Source organism: Chlamydotis macqueenii, chromosome 11, assembly GCF_036417535.1.
Source record: "Chlamydotis macqueenii isolate bChlMac1 chromosome 11, bChlMac1.mat, whole genome shotgun sequence".
Lineage (NCBI taxonomy): Eukaryota > Metazoa > Chordata > Aves > Otidiformes > Otididae > Chlamydotis > Chlamydotis macqueenii.
In genome coordinates, this window is record NC_141566.1 from 22,238,510 (window position 1) to 22,266,070 (window position 27,561).

General features: G+C 58.1%; 2 long non-coding RNA genes across 2 annotated transcripts; both read right to left on the reverse strand.

The window, feature by feature from the left end:
* Positions 1–863: 863 nt before the first annotated feature.
* LOC147599434 (uncharacterized) lies at positions 864–4,836 on the reverse strand. Its single transcript, XR_015259663.1, has 2 exons — positions 4,717–4,836; positions 864–1,135 (listed from the first exon to the last, which is right to left on the reverse strand). It is a non-coding gene; the product is annotated as an uncharacterized LOC147599434 (long non-coding RNA).
* A 4,719-nt stretch (positions 4,837–9,555) lies between these two features.
* LOC147599435 (uncharacterized) lies at positions 9,556–12,660 on the reverse strand. Its single transcript, XR_015259717.1, has 2 exons — positions 11,306–12,660; positions 9,556–11,187 (listed from the first exon to the last, which is right to left on the reverse strand). It is a non-coding gene; the product is annotated as an uncharacterized LOC147599435 (long non-coding RNA).
* Positions 12,661–27,561: the final 14,901 nt, after the last annotated feature.

Sequence of the window (27,561 nt, forward strand, 5' to 3'; positions counted from 1 at the left end):
AGCTTGGCCAAAAATTGTAAATAAACAACGGCATATGGTTTGCGGGACCCAGGCAGGGAAACCTCTAATCAGCCTCTATTTAGCAAATTGCCTAACTAACACCATGAGCTCATGCCTCGGAGACACGTAACGGGCCCAGCCCCTCCCGGCTGACTCGGGTGCTAATAACAACGCAAACGAGCCCGAGAGCCCTTACAGATGCTGACGGCACCGCGCGCCGGGGCGGCCGAAACCCACCCTGCCGGGCTGCGCCGCACTGGGGCCCTCGTGGGTGCCCGCCCCGAGCACCGCACCCGGCACCGCTCCCTCCCACGAGGTGCTTGTTCCCGCACCACTGCTCACTCTCCGGCCGTATTCACCCCTTCCAGAAGCCGATCTGGCTGAAAATCCGGGGAGAATTAATTTTGCCCCCTCCCCAGGGGCTGCCTCACCCCGCTACCCCGAGCTGAGCGGGATTGGAACCGGGCTCCTCAGCAGGGAGCAGGGGGCAGAGGCAGCATCCCAATCCCTCCGTGCCACCCCATTCCTGACGTTTTTTTTTTTTAATTTATCGGCGGGACCAGAGCCGTAGACGGGCCATGGGACGCAGGGAGAGATGAGACTCTGCTCACATTACCCAAAGCTGCCTTCTCACCACTTGATAGCATTGATTATGACTTATTCCAGTATAAAAGAAACCCTTCAGAAAGCCCCCCCAGCTTTGCCCCCATCCCCGTGTCCACCGCAGGGACCCCCCACCCCTCCCGGCTCCCCGTCCCTAAGCCCACGGGACTTCCCGGTTTTCAGCAATATGAGATACAGGGGTTTCTTTGAAAACGCTGCACGCTGGCAACCTTCCCACCTCAGTTTCAAATCTCACTGGATAATATTCTCCATATTCCTTTATGGAAACCAGAAATTCTGGCTTTTCTGCCTGCTCGACATGGCGTCGCTCGCCGAGGTGCGGCATCCGTGGGCTGCAAAGGGAGCCGGGCGCGGGCAGCTTCGTCAGCGGGCGCAGGCCTCGTTAGCAGCCGCCGAGTAAAGACACGGGCTGCGATGCTGCGTGAAGCTTTTCTGGCAAGGAATTTGTTTGCCAAAAAGTGCAGCTGCAGGTCAACGGGGATGACTGACTAAATGGCAATGATGCTGTATCCTTCAAAAAAGAAAAAAAAAAAGAAACCACAGATAAAATCAGCAAGGTTGAAACGTTTTGTTACAATGATTTTCCAGGGAAGCTTCCTGAATTTTTTGTTGTGCTCTGAAACGATGTTTTCAGACAAAATCTGCCTATGTTTAATTCAAACCCACTTAAGAAGCTTGAAAAAAAGGAAAGCTTGCGAAAGCGAATGGCCTGTTTGTTTTACGACGGAGCAAAATATTTTGGTTGACTTGCAACAGGTTTTTGGAGGGGGGATTTTTTATTTTGTTTTTCATTTTGCTGAGTGCAAGCTTGTTTTGTGTCAATGTCTGCAAACTTTCCCGTCACCCCTGTGGAAAGATGGGCTGCCGAGGGCTGTTAAAGCCGCATGCTGCAGCGCTGGGACGGTTATTGAAATCATACCGTCCCTACCACGGCCGCGTGCCTGTAAATAATCAGAGAAGTTCTCCAGCTCTCAGGAATTTCCAGTCTAGGAAAATCGGGATTATCCTGACAGGGCATGGTTCTGGGAAGGGCTGCAGTGGGGCAGGAGGGGACCGCTCCGGGACTCTCCAGTTCTGGGGTTCCAAGAGGACTTCTTGGAAAATCTCAGTTGCAAATGTGAGGAAAACCTGATTTTTTTTTTTTTCTCCCAGGATATCAGTATGGGAAAAAAAAAATCTGATCAGAACTGGTGCTGCTGGCTGCACCCATGAGCATCTCCCTGAAGATACAGGAGCAAGGCACGTCCACCCTACAAGCGGGTGGGGGGAAGGGGATGCTTATATTTCCATATAATTTATAAAGGAGCACACGTGTGCGCGTGTGGGGATAACTGGGCCAGATGCTCTCAGGCACAGGAACTATCCCGGGGGAGAAAGCCTTTGCTCCAGGCATCCCCGGAGGGGAACGGAGCTGAGCACAGGGGCAGCAAGAGGGCAACGTACCCTGAAATGCGAATTCAGCCCCAGGGCAGCAGCCAAAACGCCAGCTCGGACGGGAAGGGTCCTGGCCAAGGGCAGGAGGGGTAAAGCAGCCCTGGGGAGAGAGGACGCAGCCCCCGGCCGGGGACTGGGCGCCCGTCAAACAGGTGCGTGCAAAGCGAATGTCAACTCAGCTAAATGGAAATGTTCCCTCCCAGCCCTCTGAAGTGTAACTGCCAGGCGCCCCGCTGCTCCTAATCTATATCACATTGAGCAGCTAAATATATTCGCAGTATAATACAGCAGGGCCGTTCTCATCTGCCCTTCATCATTTGGACGCACAGAACCGGCTCTCCGCGTCTCGGCGCAGGTTTAATAGTGGAGCCATCACGCTGAAGGTCTCCTATTACCCAGGCCTCAGCGTTTTGGCAAGGGTGGCTGGAGCGTGCTGGCGAGGACATTTCGGAGGATGCGCATCAGTAATTGAAACAAAACTGCAGTTGTCAAAATGAATGAGCAAAGTGTGTTTCCTGCTGTCCTAACCTTGCCCTTTTCTGGTTGCCTTTGTTTGGGGAACAAATTGCATTTGTTAATTCGCAAAACAATTCTCTCAGTCATTAGCGTGACTCAGGGCCTCATCTCGGGGATTTTCGTTGGGGGAACTTGGATCCCCATCCTGGGCCGTGCGGGCTCTGTCCTGGGATCCCATCCTCCATCCGCCTGGGCTGGGGGCTGTTTGGGGAGCGGTGCCCAGAGACCTCCCTGGGGCTGGGTCTTCTGAATCAATTACGGGCCAGCGTTTCTGTCCTCACAAGTGGGAAACCGCAGGATGCCCATCCGCTGCGGAGCAATGTCACCCGAATCCATGATATAAAAGGGATATGCTGCGGGCCCAGGCAGCTGTTCCTAGCCCACACACCGGCAGAGAACTGACCGCAGCCAGCAAATCTGGGCAAGAAATGTTCTTTGTGGAGGCTGGGCGTAGGCTGGGAGCCCACCTTTGCTGTGCGGTGGAGATCGCCCGCCTTCAGCCTTTGCCGTGTGGGAAGAGCCCTGCCACCACGTCCCACGGGAGAACAGGAGCTGGGGCCCGCTGCGTCCCGCAGACGTTTCGGGGGGTGGGGGTAGCCAAGGTGCTGCCTTGTGCTCGGCCACCCGTAGCCAGCCCGCGCCGTCTCCCACTCCCTGTGCTGCATTAGCATTCCCCAAATCCTTTTAATGCCGTGGATCTGATAAGGGATCTGCCTGTATTGGATTTTTTTTTTTTTCTCCCTTTGACACATAACCCAGCTGGCTGGGTGGTGGTTCAGGGAGGAATCAAACGTTCAGTAACAAATGAGTAAATCAAGTTACCATTTTACATCTCTTTAAGTTGTTTCCCTCTAAGAGCTCCCCAGATTTTATCTCAGGTAGCTTAATTCAAACAGGACAGCCGGGCTCCTCTGAATTCTGTCGGGCTTACCAAGGCAAGGGCAGCCCCCACCAGGTAGAAGCAAGCTCTGCCTGGGAAAGCCAGGAAAAGGGAAGGGGAGAGGCAGGGAGAATTTACTGCGGCTTGTGGGAAGGTCCAGTAAACAGCCAGCAGTCCCCGCGTCCCCAGGGCTGCGGAGGAGACGGCGTTTCAGGGGAGCATCATCGTCCCGCAGCCGCCATGTGCACGCGGGCGGCTGGTTTGCACATTCGCCATCACCAGCGTCTTCCGAGCATCCTGCAGCGCCCTCCCTGCCAGCGGTTTTTGCCGAAGGCTTTTGTTCCCCCTCTCCAGAGTTCAGAGAGGATGAAGGGTGACCCCCACGGTTTCACCTTGCTCAGCTCGGTCTCAGACTCAGCTGTTCCCGGGACGCAGCCTGGACAGCTAACCCGGGCTGGCTGTCTCTAACCCACAAAGCCGTAATGCCTGGGCATTTGTGCCTCGAGTTTGCTCATCGAGGCGACAGCTGAGCAAGTGCTGCCCCTAAATAAGCACCTGCAGGCACGTGACCGCTGTGTCCTCGGCAGCTCCATACCTGTGAACGTGGAGCTCACATCTCTTCCCTGGGCTGCGGTCCCTCTGTACGTCCCCCTAAGCCCTGGACCAGCACGCTCTGCCCTGAGAGTGCAGAAACATCCTCCACCCGTGGGGGAGATGCCCACCCCACGTGGGCATCACTCTACTGGAAGAACTGGGCAGCTGCTGCTGAGTTTTGCCATTTTCTTCTCCTGAAATCTTTCAGCACAGAAATTCACCAAGATTTAGCTAATCTGAGAGATAATAACCTGAGGAATTTCTAGTCAGGCTTCATTGGCCATGGCATTTCACTGCTCTTTCAAAAATCCCCGATGTTTTCCTATCCCAAAAACACAGCAGAAACAGAAAACAAATCAATCCACATAACAACGGCGTGATCAGCTTTTCTCCAGCCTGGGAGAGGGGGAGAGAGAAAGGGAGGAGAGGAGAGATGGAGCGATAGGGAGAAATGGAGAGAAAGTGCAGGGCTGAGGAGGGGCAGCGTTTATGGACTGGTTGGAAACCATCAATCACAGTTAGTGCAATAGGCTATTTAGGGCTGGTGAGTATTAAATTCCAGCAGAATTTGATGAATAACAGGAGGAAAAACATTCCCACTGTGAAATAATAAAAACAACAGTTCCCTCTTCCCCCCATGCCGCAACCCCGAGCCAAACATCCCCAACCTGAGGGAAGGTGCCCTGGGAACGTCTGCGCCCGAGCCGGGGGCCGCGGCTCCTCCGTGGCGAAAGTGCCAGCAGATAGCGAGGAGCGCGGGGCTGGGAGCGAGCGTAATGAGAACCTTCAGGACCTCCTCTTCACAACCCAAACCTCCATCCAGGGTGGGAGGCGTGGGGGATGGCTCATTTTGCCTTAATTATCACCCAGCCTCTTGCTAATTATTAACAACTGGAGCTAATAATTAGCAACTGGAGTGAGTCTGCTCAGATAAGATAAGGCTGGAGGCTCCCCAGCCCTGCACGCTTTGGGGACCTGGAGGTGATCCTCCTGCCTGGGGCCCTCCAGATGCTCATCCTGGCACCTCCCTGCCTGCAGCACGGCTGTAAGCGTGGGTCGGGGCTCCCTGCCTGCCTCCGCTCTGAGGGTCCGGACCCTAAAAGCAGGGGCCTTGGTGCTTTCGGTTGTGGGATGGAGATTGGCGTTTGTTGCATCCCTGCCATCGCTCACCAAAAGCAGTCAGCAGCAGCATCTCTCCTTAATTAGACAGGCTGGTAATGAGAGCTGAGGGCCCTAGAGGCTCGTCTGACATCACCAGGTATTGCTGTCAAGCAGACACAGAAAAATGCGCTGGGCTTCAGCCAGAACATCCCTGGAATTGAGGAATTTGTCCTAAAAATGCATGGGCTGGTGCTTTCTCTTTGGTGTCTCTGAATAATGGAGAAAGGGAGGGGAGGGAGAGAGGCATCTTAAACATGGCTGATTCGGAAAACAGGAAATAATTGCAGTGGGGGCCATTTGGTTCTATGACAAATAATTAATCTGGCATGAGCATAAATGTGAAAGGGAAAGGCTGGTACAGCTCAAGTGACCTTTTCCTGGAGCCGTGCGGGTTGTCGCTATGATGGATGGGACACTTGAGCGCTGGGACAAGTGGGCATCACCCGAAGGTCACCTTGGCTTGCTGAACAAGAGGGTGGCTGCCCTTCAGGGTGAGAGCCCAGATCCCTGAGCTCCCATAGGGGGTGGGACTGAGGCACCCCCGTTTCTGGGCATGGGCTGGAACGGGCCTTTCTGGAGCTGGCTGAACCCCTCCAGCCCTGTTTATTAACTCCCTTCTCCCAGCAGGTGGGCAGAGAGCAGCTGCGCGCTGGTCTGCTTGGCCGGACAACCCAAACCGAAGGTCTGGAGAACATGTCCGTGGTCGTTCCCTGCATCACTGAGTGCCAGGCTCTGATCCACATCCTCTCCTCCCTCCAGAGAGGCAGATGCTCCTGCAGGAATGGGATGGCCAATGCAGAGCCTGGTCCCGCGTCCCACCGGGGCGTGCAGGCAGCGTGCAGAGCGCGTCCCTGCCATGTGGCAGCTGTCCCGAGGACCGCTCCGATGGGAGAATGACTCACAGGGACTCCGCTGCGGGTGTGTTTCCTATTAGGGCCGTTAAAGTCTCCACAATTAGGAATGTAACTCAACCAGAGTGTGAATCCTTAATAGGAAACATCCCCCAGATGCGCATGAGAGGGCCCCGAGGAAGATGCCAGCCCTCGGAAAGGGCTCGGGGTTTGTGTGCGAGAGCTGCCGGGATGGCTCCCACATGAGGCGGCATCAAAGGGGGAGGCTGTAGTCCCGGGTCTCCATGGCCACTTCTGCCAACTTTGATCAGGGTTTGTCTTCTGACTCCGAAACATTTTTTTCACACTTGTTTCCCAAGTGTGAAGAGCCTGAAGCCATGTCGGAAACTCTGAGACAGTTTCGGATTCCTTTGCAACAAAGCCAAGGCCAGGACAATGGGACTTTGAAGTTATTGACATATTGGTTCAGAGTTTCCTTGTTTCCATTTCCCAGCACTAGGACAGAGCACAGGGCTGCTTCTCTGCTCTGTTTAATTAGTTAATGTTTGTACAGTGCTTGGAGAATATAAAGTGCTCAGTAAGTGGAAAGCGTTATCCTGATTATTATTCCTCCCCACATCCACTGGCTGCATTTGGTGGAGCTGCAAAAGCTTTAAGAGAAAAAAATAAGGTCAGGCGAGTCTAGTTTATTTTATTTAAATGCAAAATAAAATTTTAGTGCCGAGCAGAGGTAATGGACTGGCGGACCAGTCCAGGGAAGGGCTCTGGTTGTCTCCAGAGCAGGGACACTGTAGACTGTGCCCAACGGAGCCTCTTTGACGTTGTCCCTCTCTGCCCATCACTGTGAGTCTCAAGTCTGGCCTGAAGAGGCTCTCCCGGAGGCAGAAAGACCCCGTTCAGCTCTCAGCCTGTCTGCTGAAAACCACTACCAGTGGAGTTAACTGGTGCCAGTCATTCGGGACGCTCATTTATCATGTGGAGATCTGGCAGCTGTGGACGGGACTGCTTCCACGCAGAGGCCACCACGCCCCCGCCGGGCAGAGCTGGGCTGGCAACCGGTGTGGTGGTCCAAGCGCTTGCCACGTCCACCAGCCAGCTCCCTGCGGCGCGGCCGGGGCCCCGCAGCTCACGCCCTGTGCGCCGGAGCAGCCAGCCCGCGGCGCAGCATCCCTGTGGCAGCAGAGAGCAGGAAAACAGCCCGGTCGCGCCGTTGTTTATCTGTTTCTCATTGCCGGGGGGTAAGGCGCTGGAAGAGATCCTCGAGGAAGTTCTGAGCTGGCGAGAATGGGAAACCTCCCGTATCGCCAGCGATGCCGTGGCAGTGCTGAGCCCTACAGCCCCCCACGGCTGGGGGATGCTCCCGCCGAGGACCAGTCCGCTTGGGAGCAGGGCCGCAGAGCTGGGCTTGTCTGGGGCTCCTCAGGGCCGCTGTTCCCTTTTTCTTTCCCTCGAGTGAGATTTACCCTCATTGTGATTCCTCTCCTTGCTGGCGATAAAACATTTGACGAGCTGCACTAAAGGCCCAGACTCCAGCAGCCCACACCAACCCTCCCGCCCCAGCCTCTCCCCCGCCAAATATGTTTGTATTTTTAACATTTTAGGCAACAATCTTAAACCAAAACAGATGTGACAATGAATATTTATCTGCAGCATCTCAGTATGGGATTTTCTCTTAAACTCGATAAAATAAACTGCTCATGATACAGAACAACATTTCTCCTAATATACAATACACAAGGGGCAGGAGGGGAATTAGCAGATGAACCCGGCATTAAAGCCGTTTAAAATCAAAAGAGCAGCAACATTTACATGCGAGGAGAACAGTTGGTTGCTTTCGGTGAGATCCTGGTCTAAGTTTGTTTTTTTTTTAATTCCTTGAGGCACGCAAGCGCTCCGCAGAAAGGTTATTGCGAACGCCGAGCAGGGCAGAGAGGAAGGGGTCTCTCCCTGCGGGTGGGGAGGGGGCAAGAGCAGCCCCTCGGCTCCCGAGCGGAGCGGGGAATGGCTCGGAGGTCACCAGGTCTGGATCCCAGCCTCGTGTCTTTCCCGCAGGCTGTGCCAAGGGTGCATCGCTCTCCCCGTCCCTCTCGGGCCAAGCCAGCCTCATCCACGCTGACTTCATTCGGGTTTATTTCCACTCATCAGGCCAGTGGCACTGAGGGCAAAGCGTTCCCACCCCGGCCATTCCTGCGGTTTTACCTTGCTGGGACTGGCACACACGGGATGCTCCAGGCTCCCTGCACCGGGATCGCTGGGCTCCCAGGAGGGATATGCCTCTGCCCCGCTCTGCGGCAGCTCCCTCTGCACCGGAGGGTGGGATGCTGCCGGCTCCCTCGTGCCCGGGGGTGCACTGAGCTCCTGTCCATGGGGTAGCTGGATCCCAGCACCCCAGCCCGCCGGACCCAGTGGGACGCTGCCACAGGGGTTCTCCCCAGGGAGCTGGGGGGCATTTCCAACCTTGCCATATTTTGCTCCAAGAGCCAGGCACGTTTCTCCAACCTGCTGTCTCTGACGCAAATCCAGAACAATATGTGGCTTAAAAATGACAACCACCACCAAAAAGCTCGGCTGCCCGGACGAAGCCCCCCAGCGCACACATACCCCTCGCCCGAGGGCAGAGCGAGGGAGCAGGCGGCCCGTGCCAGGCGGGAGCCCGGATGCCCGGTGCACAGGCGGGAGGCTGCGAGGGGGCGGGAGGAGGATCCTGAGGGTCGGTCCCATCCTGGGTTGAGGGCTGCCAGTAAAGCACCTTGTGCCCATTTACTCTTTTACTGCTCTGCAAAGGGAGCGATTCAACATGACCGGGGAGAGCTGCGTGGTGGTGGTCGCCCTTCGCAACCAGTCCCAAGTGAGCCAAGCCAGTGACTACAGCACCGCATGCTGTAACGCTTGTTCCTCTTTGGTTTGGGACCATCTACCCTCCTCCTCCTCTCCCAGAACGGGATGTGCGTCTCTGGGAGGCACCTAGCACGCTCCCGAGGGACCCCAAAATGAGCCGAAAAGACAAGGTCTGCAGAGACAGCAAACAGGAGCCAGAAAAACCGCCGACCAAAAGATCACAGCGGTTTCCCGTGGTCCTGCTGCTCCCCGCGAGCGCCGGGCGCACAGCCTGCCCTGCCAGCCCCTGCCCAGCGCACGCCGCGCATGCATGCGCCCATCCCACGTGCCCTGCACCCGGCGCCCGGCCGCGCCCAGGGTCCCCGCGTGGGAGCAGAGGAGCGAGGTTTGGATTTCCCGAGCAGTGCCGAGGCAGCACGGCGGGGAGCGGCGTGACGTTACCAGCCCACCAGCCGCCCAGCATACCGAGATAAGTTTGCTTCGTTCCACAAACTATGTAAAAGTTGCCTGATGCTGCGCTGCTGCCACATAGCATTCCTTTGTAAGGAAATGCAGTGTCAGTGCCACAGCTGTGAAATACTCACACAGCTCGCACCGGTTCGGTAGCACGCACCGGGCAGGGAGAAGCGGCGTGTTCCTGTTTAGGTTTTCAGTTACTGTGTTTGTAAAATATTTATTTTTCTTGGTGTTTCTATCCTAGCCTTCGCAGAATCTAAATATTTGGACGACGGAGGAGCTGTGGCAGGATCCAGCGCGCCGGCTGAGGCGTTGCGCGGCTGGCAGAGCTGCGGCGTGTGGCGGGCATGCTGATGGCCTCCCCCGCGCCCGCCTCCAGCCAGCCCTCCGCTCTCTGCCTGGAGATCAGACAGTGTTCAAACGCCGTCTCCAGGGGTGGAGAGGGTGGTATGAGGCATTGAAAGGCCTGGAAGAAGGGGGAAAAAAAAAAAAAAAAGAAAAAAGAAAAGGAAAAAAAGCAAGGCAGCAGAGTATAAATGAATAAATAATAGTAATAAAAAAGATCATTGGGAAGCAAAGACATTCTTTATGGTGCATTAATGTGTTTTCTCAGCTGCTCTCCTGACTCTCCGCTAGCTCTCGCGGTTCCTGTCCTCGGGACACTTTCTGCCGCGCACGGCGGGCGCGGGAAGGTTTGTGCTCGCAGATCCGCGCCCCCGCCTCCCGCCGCCCCCGGCTCCCCTCTCGCGCTGCCCGCCCGGCGGAGCTCAGCTCTGCGGGGAGCACAGACCCTTCGTCCTTCAGGTGGGCAGCGCCAGCAGAAACATGGGGCGTTTCGCCTCCTCCCCCTCTCCCGCAGGTTCCCTCAGCAGACGCTTTCTTCCTCCCTCCGCCGCCGGCAGCTTCGCGGGGAAGGGGCTCAGCCCAGACGCGCGTGGTGGGACGCCAGTCGTGCAAGGAACCGGTTCTTATCTGTCTGCTGACAGCACTGTCATCACGCTGTGATGAGTGACGTGGATGCGGTCCCACCTGCTCCCAGCGCTGCTCACGGGGCGTTGCTGCTGCTATAGAAACACCCAAGTTCTTACATTCACCTCCTTTTTTCTTTCTCTCTTCTCTTTTTCCCTTTTGACCCTCAAAACCGCTTCTGGATTCCCTTACATCTCGAGCCAACAGCCAGTGGGCTCCACCACAGTGCGGTTCCTGCCAAGGCACGGTGTCCTGCCGCCTGGACAAGGTGCGGTGGCACATTCCCACCTTAGGAGGGGAAGTTTCCGGGAAACCTGCTTGCTGGGGGCCGAACCATCGCTTGTTCACGCTGGGGCAGCAGGATTCGTCCGCCAGTGATTGCAATGCTCCTCAGCTTATCAGCTGCTCCAGCAAAGCAAGACAAAGCACTCCGGTGATTTTATTTTGCCGGCTGCTCATCACCCATCTGCTTATTTTCTTGAGATTTTCTTCCGCTAACCCATTCTGACACCTGCAACTCCGCTGATGAATTGGCTTAGAAGCTAAGCTAACTTTGCACATCTCTTTGCACGGCCGTGGGGAGAGCAGGTGCCTCGCCGCACCGCAGCCGCAGAGCCCCCGTCAGGAGGGCACAATCCTCCTGGTTGCTCTTTTGCAAAGCAGAGACACTCGCGTGGAAAGCCGGCGTGCCCTCGAGTCACGGGGCTCTGGGCTTGTCCAGGAGCATCGTGGCAGATGGACACTCCCGGAGCATCCCGCAGCTCCTCGCCAGGCTCCCTGCCTGCAGTGCGCTCGGCTGACGGTGGCTTTTTTCCCCGTGTGTCACTGGCCAGTCCTCCATGTACATTCTGCAAATGCAGTCGGCTCAATGTAAGAAAAAAGGAAATGTTTATTAGCAGATTTGAGCGGAATTTCAACCCCTTCTCAAAAGAATGTATGTATATATATATATATTCCTTCAAACCAAAAATCCTGAACAAACCTGACTCAAGAGTGATTTAACACCCTGCCAGCTTCCCTCCGCACTGCTCCTGGGCTCCGGCAGCCGACGAGGTGGTCGTGTCCCCGCGCAGGTCTCCGGCCACCCGGCAGGTCAGGGTCCCGCGCTGCTCCTTCGCCCGCTTGGAGAGGTGCGAACCAAACCTGAAGTGCAGATGTCGAAGCCGCTGACCCAGAAAGATCATTCTGGAGCCCAGCTTCGTCTTCAGCCTTGGTTGAACGCCAGAGCGGGTCATTTCCCATTTCCTCCGCTTTGATTCCCATTGCCTCTGTTGTGATTCTCACTTCCCGGCCGGAACAGCCCAGCAGCTGCGGGATGGCAGCTGCCTCCTGCCCAGTGCGGCCACATTTCGGAGGAGCACGAAGGAGGGCCAGGGGATGGCTGGTCCGGGCGAGCAGCAGGGATGGTGGTGGACGTCAAAGCAGAGCAGGAGGGAGATTCACCCTCGCCGCCCTGCTCCGTACCTCAGTTTCCTCGTCGCCAGAGCAGGGCTGACTGCAGTCATCTGCTGATGACTCAGTCGCGAAGGTTTGGGGAGCTTCTGAGCAATGACACATGCAAAACGCCTCGCCTGAGCGTGCTTGCCGTAGTAAATCCCCGTTCCCAGGCTCCTGCAGCCACTGAGACAGCAAAGAACAGCACAGGGTGGGTCTCCAGGAACGCCAGCCATCTCCAGGTCCCTCTGCAGCTTTGCTTCTCCTTTCCTGCCTATTGCCTCTTCTCCTGCTGGTCCAGTAGTATAAGAAAATGGGGGGAAAAAAAAGAGGGGAAATCTTCCTCTCAGCCCTGTGATTTCTTACGACTCCAACAAATGCATGTCCCAGAGGGAAATAACTTTCCCTTTTCCTTTGCTGATACCGCTGCAGAGGGGTGGGAGGCTCCCGCGTGCGGGGGCCGCTCTGGGCCATGCACAGCCCAGGCAGGGCTGGCCGGCCAGGCGGGGACAGGACACCGCAGCCCCGAAGCGGCGTGTGGGGCCGTTCCCTGGCTCGGGGGGCTTCCAAAAGCCCTGCCTGGCCAGCCCGGCTGGCCGAGGGCTCTCCGGCCAGGTCCCGCTCTCCCTGCTGCCATCACCTCTCACCTGGGGAGCAAACCCGCCGCTTCCCCGTGCCCCTCGGGTCGCTTACAGCAGCTGGGGTTTGGCTCGGGCAGGAAACCCTTGTGAAGGGTGGAGGGTGGGGATCTGCTCTGCGTGTGCTTTGTCCCGGCTGAAAATAAAGGACCCGTGATGATGAACCACTAGATCTGTCCATCCTTCCTCCCTTCCTTCTGCTTTCCCCTGCCCTCTTTTCTTCTTCCTTTCCTTTCCCCTTTCTCTTCCTTGCCCTTTCCCTTTTGCCTTTTCCCCTTTCCTTTCTTTTTCATTCCCCTTTCCTTTCTCATTTCCCCTTTCCTTTCCCCTTTTCTTTTCATTCCCCTTTCCTTTCTTTTCCCCTTTCCTTTTATTTCCCCTTCCCCTTTCCCACTTCCCCTTCCCCTTTCCCATTTCCCCTCCCCTTTCCCACTTCCCCTTCCCCTCCCCGCTCCCCCTCCCTCTCCCCGCCCCCCCCGCGGGTCTCCCTAGCCGAGATCGCCCCCTAGCGGCAGCGCGGCGGCACGGACCGCCCCCCCCACCCCCCCGCACCCTTGGTCCCCCCGACCCCCGGCGGTGGGGTGCAGCGCTCGGAGCCCCCGGGCAGTCACGGCGCGGTGACAGCCCCCTCCCCATCCCAGCCGCGCGGCTCCGTCCGGCCGTGACCCCAGCCCGGGCGGGGCGAGGGGGTGGGTACCGGGCCCCGCAGGCAGCAGCCCCCAGCCCGGCTCCCGCAAGCCGCAGCGGGGCCCTGCGGGAAGGGGCTGCGGGCACTCCCGCCGGGGGATGGAGGGGGCGGAAGGGTGAGGAGAGGAGCGGAGAAGGAACCAGAAAGAGGAATTAAACCCCTGCTTCACGCGATGGAGAACTCCCCGGCAGCGTTTGCGCCCAAGCCCTGTTTTGCGATTCGGGAGCTTGAACGGCGTCTGACTCCAGGCCCTTGCAGAGCGAGCACAGCTTGCGCGTTATAAAGTACAAATAACCCGGGTGCGTGGTTCCAGCCATCCCAGTCCCTTCGGTTTCTCTCCGTGGCGATTTGTCACAACCAGCCTGCGATGCCCAGGTCAGCACCCCTGGACTGAACACACCTGCTGTGCCGTGCTCGTCTGTGTCACCACACTTCGGTTCCCCAGCAAAGCAGCGGGAGCAGTGTCACGGAGCCGACGTCATCACAGCACGCGCTCGAGGACATCCGTGGTCGGGACCCGGACGGGAGCGCAGCGCGGATTGCAAGGACCGGTACGCAGCGCGTCAGGCTGGGCCCTTCCTTCATGCCACCCGCACCAGTTGCTGTCCTGGACAGGGCCAGCTCCTGGGGATTTCCCTGCCCCTGACTTTTCCCTGTGCCCGAAGCTCACGTCCCAGCCAGCGCCCGTGTCCGTGCCGGCGGAGAGCCGTGGCCGCTCGCATCGGTGGCGGCTTTCACCTGCCTGGCCGCTTTGTGCAGACTCCAGTGCAGGGTGGCAGGCTGCGTGACGCAGACCTGTCAGGATCTTGGGCTAACATCTGAGTGTCAGGGCCAAGCGCAGTGCAGAGATTAAAAAAAAAAGAGAAAAAAAAATTAAAAAATCCACCAGCAAAACCAAATGTCCCAAAACCCAGCCGCAGAGATGGCTGTGGCCTGGGAGCAGCCCAGGGAACAGCCCGTGCTGGTGAGTGAGGTGCATGAGCATCACCACAAAGTAGGACAAGCAGGAACGCTGTTTCTATATCAGGAACTCAGCTGGGAGCTTTCTCTCCATCTTGTTGAGAGTCCAAATTTCCTCGAGCATCATCTCAACGCACCAGCAGGGCGGCAGCGGTCCCCTTCCTGCCCCATCAGCACCTCGTGGCACGGTCCCAGGCGGCTCACAGCGCAGAACGGGCGCCAAGCAAAGCCACTGCTGCCGAAGCTGGCACTGCTGGAGCAGGAGCAGCAGCCTTCGGCACAAAGCCAGGACATGGACCCCAGTTAGAGACCCCCCATCCCAGTCCGCGCTGCTGCCCTGGGCAGTGCTGGGGGCAGCGACCTGCACAAGGAGCAGCAGCAGGATGAAGGCGTTGGAAGTGCTTTGGGGGAAACAGGGAAGGACAAAGGGAAGCTGAGGAAAGGCTCATGTCAACAGAGAACAGTCTTGTCTTTTTTTTTTTTTTCTTTTTCCCAGGCCCTGTTTTCCATTTCAAACCAGCCTGACACCTTGGCTACATTTTTTTTTTTTCAATAAACCAGGTTTGGTCTTTAAAATCCATTCATCCCAGTGTCACAACCAGATTTGACGGAAAATAACACCTGGGGAGAAGGAAGCCCCGCAGCACCTCCGTGCCTGTTGGCAGGAGGGACACGGGGCGCAGGGCTCCTCTCGACATCCTCCACCCTCCCGCCAAAGGCCTTGGGATGGAGCCCACCATCGCAGCGGGGGACGGCTGCTGCCCAGCCGGGTGGGTGAAGGGCGCGGGGCACTGGCAGCGGGGTTGGGGTGCCATGGGCCTCCCTCGCTCCTTCCGGATCACAGGGCGGCAGAGCTGCCGGAGCAAACCCCACTCCGCTCTCTGGGGCGCTGCCAGGGGATTTCCAGCTCCTCCCGCCTGACGCCAGCACAGAGTCCCCTCGGCGATGTTGGGAGAGCTTCCCAAATCCCGCCCGAGGAGCCCTTTCCTGCTGGCAGCCCGGCTGCGCCAGCCTCTGCCTGCCCTCCATCCGCAAACCCGCCCGGAGCCCTCGGCCCCCAGTCCCGAGGGGCTGGGAGCGCGGGGGAAGGAAGATGGAGAGGGGAGCTGGGAGAGCAGGAGTCTTGAACGAGGACAGCAACAACCAGAAACGCTGCGAGAGGGATGAAATGTGACAGAAAAGTTGGCCTGAGGGAAATAACGGCAGCTAAAAATAACCCTCCGAAGGCTGCGACGGGGGAGAGGAGAAGAGTGCTGAGCGGCAGCGGGAACAGGGTTACGCTGCCGTCTCCCCCCCGCGCCTGCTCCTGCTGAGCCCCCCAGCTTCGGCAGTGCACCCCAGTGAGCCGGGAGAGGAGGGGGCACCGGCTTTTTGGGGCCACGGCGTGGACCTCAGTGAGGGTCCTGTGCTGGGGCGGGTGGCATCCTGTGGGGACGCGGGTGGTGCCCGCAGAGTGCCCCGCGCGCCCCGCCTGCGTGCCCGCCAGCCGCTCGCCTTGATTACATCTCTCTGTTTCCCTCCTGACTCGAGAACAGAAAGCCTCTCTGCCGTTCATTTACCCAGGGACTTCACTGGTATTTAATAAACTCGATTAAGCAAGGGCCTTAATTTGCTTTTGTAATGAAAACATAATTGTTTCTGCAGTTACAATGCAGGGACTCTCCGCGGCAAGCGGCGGGTGCTGGGGAGCAGGGTAATAAAACACGGAAGAGCCCAGAACTCGGGAAGTTCTTTGTTCTCCCCTTGAGGAAATAAACACGTTTTCACCTCGCCGGGGCACGGCTGGTACCGGGGACGGCAAAGCCGTGGCTGTGCAAGGTGCTGCCGTGGACAGTGGGGCTGGCGGCTCGATTTGGGGCAATCACTCGTGCCATCTCGCGTTCCCCTCCTCGCAAAATCGTGCAAGCACACAGCACGGGTAATTGTGCATCTTCACTCTCCTGGCAGCTGCGCCGGGCACCCGGGTAGGAGGCACGCGTCCCGTGCTCTGCGGTCCCCACAGGGATGCACGTGTGACGGGGTATGCACGCGTGGCAACGCAGGGGCGAGCGCCTCGGGGGTCACGGTGGCCAGGAGGGGCCAGGGAGGAGCAGAGCCCGCCTGCGCCCTGTGAGGAAGACCAAGGGGAAGAAGGACCCCGCATTTGCGCTGAACGGCATCGTGAGTTGTGCAGAGAGGAGAAGCAGGAGCGAGGGAGAGACAGATGGTCCCATTTTGTATGAAAAGGCAGAGAGGGAAGATGTAACTTGGGAATCTCCCCAGAACAAACCATCTGCGAGGTGCGAGGCCTGTGTTGCTGCTGGTACAGCAAGGCAGCCAAAATACTGAGGCGGCAGAGGATGCTGTGCTCGGCGTGAAGCAGAGCTGCTTTTCGTTGCTGCCTTCCCTTTATTTGTGACATTCAGGTCACAGGTAGTGTAAGCAAGAATTTGATCCTTTTTTCTTTTTTATTTTTTTCTGCTATAATAGGTTTATATTTTTCCTTACCCCTGTCTGACGCTAACCAGGATCTCTGGGAACTCTTGTAAGCCCAAGGCGATTCCCTCCCCAGATTTAAGGAACCCAAATAAACAGAGGTTGTGGACAAATGCTTTAAAATACTAGCAACTGGGAACTGGTGTGGAAACCTCACCAGCCAGGCTGTGTTTCCCGCTGAAGCTCCCGCGATCTGTTTTGGAGCTGCTGGCACCAAGTGCCAAGACCCACGGAGCTCTCGGTCCCGGCATCTGAAAGCTCCGAGCCATCCGAGGCTCCGGAGAGCTGTGGCGGTGCTTTCGCCGCTGTGGGAAGCAGGGTCTGGGATGAGGTAAGCTCTTGGGTTATCTGCTCCAGACAATTCCTATCTCTGGAGATCTCGTTCCCTCCGGAGCGCGAGGCCGACCCAGCGCCTCTCGGGGAGCGACCGCCCCTCGCAGGTCTGACGGCGGGGCGCGAAGGGGCGAAGGAGGTGGCCGTCCTCCTGCTGCGGCGATGGTCCCGCTTCGAAGGCATCCTCCCCGCAGATGGCTCCCAACGCTGACAGACAAACAAGGGCGTAACTCTGGGGAGGGTCACGGTCTGACTGAGAGCCCACCCATGCACAGGAATGTGGGACGCCGTCAAGGGACCAGGCAATCACCCGCCATGGGTAGTGCCTGGCAGAGATCTTTTTTTATTTTTTTTTTGGACAGGGTGGGCAGGAGAAAGAACGAAAGAAGGCTAAAAACCGAAAGAAGCGGCCCCTATAAATCACTAATATTGTGAACCCCCGTGAAAGGACCGGGGTCTTCAGACGCAAATCAGCCCCGGGTGCGAGCGCAGGAGGTGTCGCTGGCCCAGCCGCTCCGCTCTGCAAATATCCATCAGGTCTTCCTGACACCTCGTTATTAGCTTTCCTACGCTGAATTGCACAGGGATAAACTCGGGGCCGGGAGAGAAACCGCAGAGATTATTGTCAGCCCTTGCGCTGCCACGCGCTGTGCTTTTTCTCCTTCCCCCCTCCGCCTTTTTCATCCAGGAGCACAAAGGAAATTCATGGCATTTCTAGGGCTAATGCTGCGGGAAGCGTTGGTGGGCTTGGGAGAAGAGAAAGAATGAGAGGGCTCATCCAGACAGCGGGATGTGGGGGGCGAGGGGGGGGGAGCAGGGAGGGAGGGTGTTGGAGGAGGCTGAAACCAGCTGATCTCAGTAAAACGATAGCTTGATGCATTGGTCAGGGGGAAAAAAAGAAACTTCAATAAAGCAAATTGAATTTAAATCCTTCAGTAAAGCCGGTTCCCAGTGAGTAAGTGGGGGGAACAGGCGGTGTCTGTTACACTCGTGCAGCCCTGCGGCCCCGCGCTGCAGCTTGCTGACGAGGGTGTGGGGGGCTGGCGCTGCTGCCCGGGGCTGGGGGGCTGCGAGGGGCCACCAGTCACCCCACCTCACACCCGGGCTCACGTGCTCTGGATCAGCGCACATCCCCCTCCGGCTCCCTCACCATCGCAGGAAGTCCCAAATGCTGCCAGGCGGTCGATCCATCCCCCTGCCCTGCAGCTCCTGCCCAGACCCCAAAACTCTGGGTCCGCCTCACCCCATTTCGGTTCATCCCAAGTCCCAGACCCCCTGGCCCATTTTGCCAGAAGCCCCTTGCAGCAGCCCAGCTCTCGCTTTGCCTGGTTTTGTTGGCCTCAGCAGAGCAGCTCACGCTCCGCGTGCGGGAAGGGTAAAAGCAACCCCTTGGGCAGGGGCAGCAGGCTTGGGGGGCTCGGGGGCTGAGCCCCGCGGAGCAGCCACCCGCCTCAGAGCCGCCTTGGGGGAGCCGTTCTCCTCAGGAGGCCTCTGCGGTCCTCCCCCAGCACCAGTGCCAGCCCCATCAGCTTCGATGGCGTGGTGATCCATGGAGGTCCGAGGACCACGAGGAGGATCCGCCGCGCTCGTTTTCGTTGCCGTAAGCAGGGTTCGATGTCAGGTCTCCGGAGAGGTGAGAGCCTCCCGCGTTAACTCCCCTGCTGCCAAGTTAACCACCCATAGCATTAAACATACAATCGGCAATAAAGCCTAAAAATAGCCCAAAGCGGTTGTCAGCGGTGTAAATAAAGATTGGTGAGTGTATGGAGCAGGGATAAGTACAGAAGATTCATGGTTCATGTCCCCCGCACAGGCGGATGGTCGTGCCGGCGGGGTAATCCGGGAGCATCCACAACTTGGCGAGCTGTCCGGAGAGCTGGGCTCTGCCTGTCCCCGTGGAGGGCACAGGGTGGCCTTTCCACAGCAGCTCACCGCTTCGGTGAACAACCAGGCAGTTCTTGGGAGGAATAGCTTATCTAAAGCACCTCTCCTCTCCTCTCCGCTGCCGGATTGCCATGGCACAGGGAGAAATCTGGAAGCTATTGCGCCGGTGTGCCTCTCCGGCGGGAACACCATGCCCAGTTCATTTCCTTTAAGGAAACACAACCCGAGGGGATAATTAGAGCTTCTCTGCGTACACAATCCCATACTGTTTATCCAACACAAATTAAAAAACGTGGTCCTCAGGAACGCGGAGCTGGGGAGATAAAGAAGAGATCGGTCCCAGACGGGTTTCATTACTGCCCCAACGCACCGGGCCCCCGAATCCGCTCTGTGTCTCAGGACAATGGCAGGAAAGCCGGGACCTTCGCAGCATGAGTGGGATCCAGAGTTACACCCGGGATGCTGTAAATAAACACAGGGTGGAAAATCAGATGAATCTTTGCGCCAGCATCCTTCTCTCTCCTGTGCCTTCGTGCCTCCCTGTTCACGCATCCGGGTCTCGGGCGCACACGAGCCTTGGGGAAGCCGTGTTGGAGACGAGAAATCAGGGAGGACTTCGCCACAGCTGGGGGGTGCTGGGGGCCAGGCAGACAGGGCATTTGGTGCTCACCCCCTGCTCTCTGCAGGCAGGAGCAGAGGGTCCCCGCTCGGGGTGGTGGCTCTCCCAGCACCAGCAGCTGACAGGAGCTTTGAGGGACCCCAAAGGCACGGAGGGACCTGGAGGGGGAGTGGGGAAAGGGCACGGAGCCCCCAGAGCCAGAACCACAGCTCAGTTACAGCGGCGCTCCATCACTGTGCTGCGGGCACGCTGAGGAGGGAAAAAATGCCATCTGGGGTCTCACTTGAAAGAGGTTTTACGAGCAATGGGGTTTTATTACAAGCAGCCTAGTAACGGTGTGACTTCTGCGTCCATCTGTGGTGGAGGGGTAGGGGTTGGCAGCAGGGCTGCCCTCCGCATCCGGAGAGGCACAGAGCACATCCCAGGGTCTGCTCCTGCCACCAACCGGGGACAGCTACCCCAGGCAGAGCCACCAAGGAGCCCGCTGCCGGCGCCAGGGAAAATCCTTTGTCCCTGCTTGAAATCTGCTCTTACAGGATCCGTCCCAGAGGGACGCAAGCTGGATTTGGATGCTTTGCCCCACGGTAAAACAATGGGAATGTGACACATTAAAACAACTGGGGACACGTGGGAAGATGCCAGTGGCATCCCCTGGGACCCATGGACCACACTGTGGGGCTCAGAGGGCTCTGCCCCAGGGATCTGGGAGGGGGCCGTGGGCGCTGCCTGATAGCAGGGCATGGGACCCTCACCCCAAACCCATGAGCACATGGCAGCACTGGCATCCTGTTTTAATCACCTGCCTCCCTGCTCCAAGCCGGAGCCCATTACGGGCAATGCTGTTTGTTTGTTTTGTTAATCGACACCACGAGGCCCGGTCTGGGCTTGCGCTGCTCTTGCGCTGCTCGGCCGTGCTCTTCTGAGCCCCTTCCCCGTCCCTGACAGCACGTAACTCGAAGCGAGTTTTCCAGTGTGGTTTCTGTGGCCTGGGAATGTATTTCAGCATCCTCATTTGGAGACCTCGCTCAAACCTCTTCCATCGCCCTCCTTGTTCTGCATCGCTTCCCTCCCCGTGCTGCCTGTGGCTGAACCCCTCACCTCGGGCCAGCTTCACACGCCGTCCCCTCGGAAGCAGTTCCTGGGACGGTGTCACCGGAAGGAGGATGGAGAGCACTGAGCATCCCCGGCTACATCTGGGATGAGCACCTGCAGAAGGTACCAACCCGAGCCTCCACGGCAGCCCCTGCTCTGCCAAGGTGAAAAAAGGCTTCTTTGGAGTACGACGCAAACCCCGCGTCTCACTGCTCACCTACCACAGCGATTCGTTAAAATTACCCGAGGCCCCGGGAGCAGCCGCTGGGTACCAGCAAGCCCTGCAGCTGTTATCACCTGGAGATCTCCTGTGGGCATCACTGGAGGAGCCGCTTGTGGGGCTGTCCCGCTGGTGATTTTGCCGCCTTCTTTGGGCACGCCGGACCCAGCTGGACTCTGTTGATGAGGCAACATAGACAAAGCAGAAGACAACGCGCTGCAGTGATGAGCAGCAGCCGAAGCAGACCTCTTCAGCGGGGGCGATGCGCTGCGCAGGCAGGGACGCCGGCAGGCACTCCTCTCCCCTGGGAAGCTGGCAGCTGGAGTGGATGCGACAAGAAGCCGAGGCAAAGCTGCGGATGACACCTGCCACCACAAGCCAGCAGTGGAGAGAGGCTGGGCTGCTCCCATCTCCAGCCTCCCCTTGCTACCTCTGCAGCACCTCCTGCCTTTTGCTGGCACAGATATTTCTGTAGCCAAGCGATGAGCAGATCTGGCTGAGAAAAAAAAACACATTCTAAACAGAAGCCACCACTGCTTCTTTTCACTAGTTTCTGCTGGCCCCAAACACGCACCAGGCGGCGGGCTGGTCCTCCCGGCCGGGCTTCATACAGCCCTGCTCTCCCCCACGTCTGGGTGCTGTGGGAAGGACAATAAAGGCCAATGCAATCTATCAGGTGAGAAACCCTTTTTGGAGGGTGAGAATGGAAAGAAAAGGCTTTCCTCAGCCTCCCCTTGGCCTCCTGCACAGGCACAGCCAAGGGAGCATCTGTCCCGCTCCGCATGATTCAGCGAGTGGGATGGGAAAAGCACACACGGCACATGAAGGAGGGAAAGCCGTTGGCACCATTCCTTCCTTCCCAATAACTTCGGGAGAAGTCAGAGGCACAGGTAAGGGGGCACAGAGGTCTTGGTCCGGCCGCTGACCCACGCTCACGGCACCCAGCGGTGCCCACAGCCGGCTGGGGATGGGGCGTTGAGCCCTGGCTCTGGGTGCCATGCTCCCTGGCAGGTGACGAAGAGGAGGAAACCTGCTGCGGGGGGGGCAGAGAGCCCAGCACGCCCTTCCCTTCTCTCCGAAGGCTCCGTGCAGCTTGGCTCCCCCTTCCCGCTCCCGGAGCTCAGGGAACATGTGTCGAGCAGATTTTTTATTAGCCGTGTAGCCTTCCCTTGCTCGCTTTCTGTCTCTCTTTTTTTCTTCTCCCTGCGTGCTTGACAGAATTTAGATTAGACAAAACATGAGATCATTCCTGCCTGCAAAAAAAAGGAAGCAGAAGGAAGGATGAAACTGCCTCTCTCTTCTGCACCCCCTTCCTACCCCACCCCAGCACTCCCCGCTCCAGCCCCATCCCTCTCCCCGAGCCAGCAGCATTTGGACTTTCCAGACGTGACGAAGATCCACGGCGGACCTGCTGCTCGCCGCCACCTCACCCCCAAACCATCCCGCTCCCTGCAACCCGTGGAGCTGTTTGCTCACACCTCCCTGCTGCGGGCCGGCCCGGGCGGCTTCACGCTCCGCGTTGCAGGGAGCCAGCGCGGCCAGACTGCTGGCATCCTCCCTGGGGATACCATCGGCTTTGCCGGGGTGGTCCTGGGCAGCACTGCGCCGTCCTGCCGTGAGCTGAGGGTTCCCCCATCCTCGCTTCCCCCCGCCCTCCTCGAAGAGCCAGGGAAACGGGAAAAAGAGCCAGACTGGGAAATGCTGGACGGGGCTTTGCAGCAGCAAAAGCCCTGTGGTGTTCCTGGGGTGAAGGTGGGAGCCTGCTGCCCGTCCAGGGCGTTTCCTGCGCAGGAGAGCCCCTGGCAGAGAACGGGGTGCCCCTGCCTCGCCCCTTCCCAGGAAAAGCTGTGGGGCGGGGGCACCGATCGGGTTCGGGTTTCCTCCCCACCGCTGCTCCCTCTCCGCAGAGGAATCTGTGGCCGGTTTTACGGACACCTGGAGGAGCTGGAAAAGTGATCTAACAGCTCCTGGGAACCCGCAGAGATGGAGGGAGGTGTGAGAGAGGGGGAGGAAGGCAGCTCTGCAGCCGTGAGCCGTGCGGGCAGCTGGGGGTGGGAGGATTTTCCCTTGCTCCCCGGTTTCCAGAGAAACTTGCTCTGGGTGAGGAGGAGGACCGTGTCCCAGGTGTGTGAGGATGTCAGCCCGGTGCTCCAGCCCCAGAGGGACCGGGAGGCTCCCATTACTGTCCTTTGCCAGCCCTGGTCACGGTCATGACAGCACACGCGTGTGCTCTCACACGCACACACAAACCGCGCTCCGTAAGGCTGTGGGTAACCAGGAGAAGCGTGTGCACATCCCTGGGCACGGCAAAGGATGCATCTGCGTATCTCACGGCTCTCTTCTGTTTCTCCTCCATTTCCTTTCCTCTCCCTGACCTTGCCCTGGGACAGGACACCTGTAGGACTAACTGGAATTTAATGAAGACAATTGAATAAATAAACACCAGCCCAGACTGCGGCACTGACATCAGGCTGTGGCGTGACTGTGCCTCCCGAGCACCTGCAATGTCTGGGGGAGGCTCTGAGAACCGTGTCCAAACGCCTTGCCTGCTCCGGAAGAAGGGAAAAGCGGTGCAGGGTTGTTGATGGAGAAGCTCACAATTAGCAGCCCTGAAGTTCACAGAAAAACATCTGACTCAGGTGCGGGTCCTATTTCCAGCACAGGTGCTCTCCAGTGGCTCCACGTGCCAATTCTGGGCAAGCGGCGGCTGCGCTAGACCTCGAGTTCCCGTCCAAACCCCCCACAGGCTGCTGGTCCATTTGCTGTTCCTGCCAGTGAGAAACATCCGCATCCCAAGGACGAAGCTGCCCCAGGTCCCGGCGGAGCGGGTGGGACGTGCGGCTCAGGTTGCGCGTGGCGGCACAACTCCATGAGTTATGTCCCATCATGATGTCACAGCACGGAGAAACGCCAAGGGACTGGTACATCATCTCACCAATATAGCAGTGTGAGCTGTTCACGGCAAGAGCGGAACATCTTGAATCCTGAAGTTTCCAATACGTTCCAGTTCCTTGGAAGCCCACTAAAATGTCATCTGCTCGCTTTGCGATGTAGTGGGACATTGCTGGAGGAAAGCCAGCCCAGCCCTGGTGAAAGCTGGTAGATCCATCCCGCAGCTGATGTTTGGGAGGATGTTGCAGCACTGGTAGGTGTTTGGTGAGAAGGCGGCATGTGTTGACGTGTTGGCTTGGTGGAAAAGGAAAAGCAGCTCCAGCAAATTTTCAAAGCACCAGATCCAGCTGGAACATAAGTGTAGCACCCCACCGGAGGAGCGCCCCCCTTCCCACCGCCGCAGCGGGACCATGGCCCTGGCTGGCACCGGGATCTTCCCACGGAGAGGCGGGGGGGGGGCGTGGGGAGCTCCCACCAGCCCGGCGCCCTGGCAGCCACGGGGATGAGCAGACGTGTGCCAAGAGCAGAGAGCTCCCCAAGATTTCACCGGGGCGTTTTACATCCTCCTCCCTGCCAGGCTCTTGTGCCTCGGCGTATGCTGCTGGAAGGAAAAGAAAAAGATCCCTTCCTGCCCAAAACAGCACGACAAACTCAGCCCTCGGGGACGGTGTGGGCACCCCGCTAAAACCCGGGGCCCCGTTCCACACATGTCTCCTGGAGCCTTTGCCACTTGGCAGAGCTTGGAAATCCGTTTCTCCCCAGCTGCTCATTCCCCTTTGCCCCGTGTTTGCTGACCGGGCACCTGTCCTGCCTCACGCCTGCATCTGCCCGCGTGGTCCCCATGCCCCGGTCCCCGCGTTTTTCGGGGCGGGGGGGCCCCGCGCAGCCCAGCAAGTTCTGGGGGCGCGCTCAGCGGCACACAAGTCTCCTATTATAGCCTATTAGAGTGCTATTAGAGACTCACTCGTTTAGAGAATTACTCATTTTTTAGGCCTTTCAGGAACTTTAATGAGTTGGTTTAAATACATGCAGCAGATGTGGCCTTGGGATGAGCTCCTTTGAAGCCCTCCCTCCCCCAGCCTGTCAGGCAGCAGCCAGCACCCGGCTGGGACCCCCCCTGTTCGGCAGGGAGCGGGGCTGGGGGTCCCTCTGCGTGGTCCTGGTCCAGCCCGCCTCCGCACCCACTGCTCCTGATGCAAAACCGGACACCCCAAACCCGCCCGGCGCTGGCGGGCTGCTCCCCATCTCGCTGGGAAGATTCCCAGGGGAGGCAGAAGAGGGGAAAAACCCAGGGAAAATAGAAAATGGGAGGAGGATGGGAGTGTTGGCGATGCTTGGGGTCTGCCTACGGGACCTTCTTTTGGGAAGGGCTACAAGTGACCGCTGGCGTGTCAGCATCCAGCACCAAACGCCGCTCCAGAAAAGCCAGAAAGGCTCGGGAAGAGCGGCAGCGCGGAGTGCCAGCTGGCTGACGATAGGTGCAAAAACCTCACAGGGCTCCTTGTTCCCACCCCTCTCCCTTCCCAGCCTCGCCCCTTCCCAGAGCCACCACAAAGGATTAGGCTGTAATTTGCTGAGCTGGTGGATGATGCAAGGCGCTGCCCCGTGAGAACATCGGCGAAACACATCAGTGAAAATCTGAGCACACGCAGCTACTCAGCCCTGCTCTCTGCCTCCTCCCAGAAATCTCCTCGGAGTTTTTGTTCGTTTTTCTCTCTTTCGGATATTCAACAATGTATGCGCAAAACCTGGACCCAATTAGAGCCCATTACCCAACCCGGCTCGCTCCGAATCCCCTGCGTTACTGCAATCAGTTCAGGGGAAGCCGGCCCGTATCGCAGCCGAGCCTGCGAGCCAAGCGTGCCGCTCCCAGCCCCGCTACGGGTTCCCTCACACTCACTCCCCTTCCCTCGTGCGGTGCAGGATGGCTCGTTTCTGCCAGCCCACAGGCTGGAGACATCAGGATGGGGTTTAACGAGGAGAAGAAAGAACAAAAAATAAAAAAGAGAGGGGAAAGGAGACAGAAAAAGGAAACCAAAGGCTTTGGGTGCAGGGAAAATCTTCAGGCCGTGCCAGAATGAAGATTCTAGTTAGAATTCGTTTAAACACCCCCAGATTACAGGTTACAGACGCAAACTGATGGCATGTGCCGGAGGTGGTCCCCAAAGAGAAGGTGGCGGCAGAGGCAGGATGGGGACGGGGATGGGGACGGGGATGGGGATGGGGATGGGGATGGGGATGGGGATGGGGATGGGGAAGCAGCCTCCCTCTCTCACTACCGTCAGGGGACCAGACGGAGGACGCCGTGCTGCCGGTGGGCTCTGCTCCGCACCGTCCTGCCCAGTGCGGCGGCTTCCCTCACCAAGGGCCACCACCGAGGTCTCGCAGGGCCTGAAGGCATCAGCCACCGGCAAAGTGTTGGCAGCGATTGCCATATCCTCTTTGTTTCTCCGTTATTTTTTTCTTCCTGTCACTGTAACAACACTAGAGCTAAGGAAACGTTTAATCACACCTACTGGCTCTGCTGCAAGAGGAAATTTTGGAAGATAAAACAGAAGGACCACACCAGAACTGCAGAGAGCATCGAGGGCTTTCAGGGCTGCTGGGAACGAAGGCATCAGCTTAAATTGCCCTGACAAGAAGTTGCCTTTGGTGCTTCCCTGCTGAACCTGCTTTGGTTCAAACGCCAGCCAGCACGCGAGGCAGTGACTGGTTAACAGAGCTAAGTGCTCCCATCTCTCCCGGGGAGCTGGGGCTCTACCTGCCGCGGCTCCCGCGCAGCGCGGACGGAGCTCTGCTCCACCTGGGTGTGTGGCCTCCAGGTTAAGGAGCAGCAGCGGCGCAGGCTTGGCCGGTCCGCGCTAAAAATACCTGGCCCATTAACCCAGTTGTGTGCCCAGCAGTGAGAGGGAGCAGCAATTTGCCCCAGCTCCCCTCAGCAGTGACGTTCCCCCGTGCCCCCCCGACTCCCCCTCCTCAGAAGCGCTCGCACAGAAAATGTGCAGCGCTCTGGGATGGCTGCCAGGAAAACATCATAAAATGTAAACCCAAGCTTGCTCCCTAAAAGCGCAGCTTAGCCCGGTTTCTCTTACATTTCCTTTTCTGTGCTTTCACTTGTTGGTTGTTGTTGTTTTTTTTTCTCCCTACAAGCAGCAGCAAATTGCTCCTCCAGCATTTTTTGAACTCTCCAGGTTGGAGCGGTAGGGTGTGATGGGGATGTGTCCAGCACGCCCATCGCCGGGCCTCTGGGCAGGAAGGAGGAGACCAAGACCTCCAGGGCTACAGGGCGTCCAAACGTGACCTGCGACGGAACAGCTGCTCCCAACACCCGGCACTTCCCGGCGGCTCCCCCGGAGCTGCACGTGGCACACTGGGAAAAGAAATGGTTTCCAGGAGAGGAGTCATCTCTGCAAAGCGCCTCTGATGCCGTGCCGGCCCCCGCTCCCCTCTCCTGCACCCCACATATACGTTTTTGTCAGAGCCCCTGCTCCTTTCCAACCGCCGCGGCGTGTCAGACCTCGTCAAGAGAGATGAGGAGGCAGCGGAGAGCCGTCAGAAGAGCCGAAGGGCGCCGGGAGTGCGCCGGGAGGGAGCCGCCACTGCGGAGGGGGCACACGCCTGCCCAGGCTGTGCTGGGTGGTCCGGAACGAAGCATCACTCAATTGCGATCAGGTTACGTTGCATACCTCGCTCCGGTGACGTGTAGGGTAGAGTAGGGTGGGGTAGAGTAGGGGAGGGTACAGTAGAGTAGAGTAGAGTAGAGTAGAGTAGAGTAGGATAGAATAGAATAGAATAGAATAGAATAGAATAGAATAGAATAGAATAGAATAGTAGAATATTTTCAGTCAGAAAGGCCCTACAATGATTGTCTAGTCCACCCGCCAACAGAACATGCAGTGCGGGGTTGATTAGCAATGTTTGCCTTCGGCCCGCAGGAGCGGGGTTCAAGCTCCCAGCAAGCGTGGGGGAAAAAAGCCGGTGGATATTTTTCCTTCCCTTCTCG